This window comes from Lipotes vexillifer, unplaced genomic scaffold, assembly GCF_000442215.2.
Source record: "Lipotes vexillifer unplaced genomic scaffold, Lipotes_vexillifer_v1.1 scaffold240, whole genome shotgun sequence".
Lineage (NCBI taxonomy): Eukaryota > Metazoa > Chordata > Mammalia > Artiodactyla > Lipotidae > Lipotes > Lipotes vexillifer.
Window position 1 is genome coordinate 4,216,724 of NW_006797481.1, and position 1,533 is coordinate 4,218,256.

Sequence of the window (1,533 nt, forward strand, 5' to 3'; positions counted from 1 at the left end):
AAAAAAAAAAGTCATCCTAGACTGTGCCCTGGGTCCCAGCCAATCTTGAGCAAAGGTAACTTGCTTCCATGCGCCAAGGGTGGGTGGGTGTTTTCCCAGAAGAGAAGAAGCAGTGTGGCCAGAGCAGAGCATCAGCACCAAGCTGACCCAATCTCTCATTCCCTTTCCACACCTCCTAGCTGTGTGACTGGCCAACAGCTCAACCTCCTGAGCCTCAGTTGTTTCTTCTGTAAAATGGGAATAATAACAATCCCGCTGATTCTTCTTCCTTCAGGAGATGAAGATGGAGATCAAATGAGGTAACGGGTGGAAAATAAATTATCAAGCACTTTAAGCTACAAATTGATGGTGTTGTACACTTTGAAGCGGTGAATCTTCCTGCCATCTCCCCTTTACATCCCCCACCCCACCAGGAAGAACCCTTTGCCACACAGCTGTGTGAGGTTTCCCAGTGTAGCGAATGCGGGAGCTGTCATAGGGGAGGCGGAAGGAATTCTTGGTCTGCTCACCGCTCGTGGGCTGGAGGGGTCGTTCCTGAGCCCGAAGATTCCCTCACAAGGCAAGTGAGCAAGCTGGCAATGGCCCTGGCGGAGCAGCCCCTGGAGACAGGGCTGGGGTGGCCCCATCACTACTGGGGGTTCAGACTGCACCCTGAAACCCATTAAACTAATGCCTTGTGTGCCTGACAGCTGGGGTCAAGAGACGTTTTCAGGGCGCTTACGGGCTCCTCTAGGGGAGAGGCTCTGCCTGGGTCCGTGGGCTCCTCTGCAGGAAGAAGGGGATCTTGGGACACAGTACCTCTGGTCCTCATGTGTTGTCAGCCTTGGGCAGGTGACCTCCTTTCTCTGGGTGCAGCTGTTAAGAGGTGCATTGCTTTTTATTTTTAAAGTGACGCATGCTCAGAAAACATGTACATGTGAAAGAAGAGGACAAAGTGACGGTGTCTCCCCCATCCTACGACCGTGGACAGTCCACTATAAAAAATTCTTCTCAACATACAAATAGCTATGCTCATTTCTTCAACAGAATTTGGGATCACACAGATACACTGTTCTCTTGGACTTGCCCTCTGTCAACGTCAATGTTCTCTTGGTCTACCCCTTCCTTCAACCAACTGCAGAGTATTCCAGCATTGGACAATTTTGTGACTATTTCCACAGGGTAAACCCTAAAGTGAAATTACAGGATCAAAAATATTTCTCTATGTCCTCAATGCGTTGAATATTATCATTCCTTTTTAAAATTTTGGTAGCGATGAGTGAAAATAAAATTTTGTTCTAATTTTAAGTTGTTTGATTATTCATGAGGCTGAGCATCTTTCTTATTTTTTGCATGTTAAGTGGCTACTTGTGTTTCTTCTTCTGTAAAAAGCTTGCTTGTGTGTCCTCCCAAGTTTTTCTATTGGAATGATGGTCTTTTTTTTACCTTAAAACAGCACTTTATATAGTAAAGCCCTTAATCTATTGCTTGTCGTACATTACATTTTCCCCAAGTTTGTCATCTGTTTATAGTGTGTGTTTCCTACACCAAAGA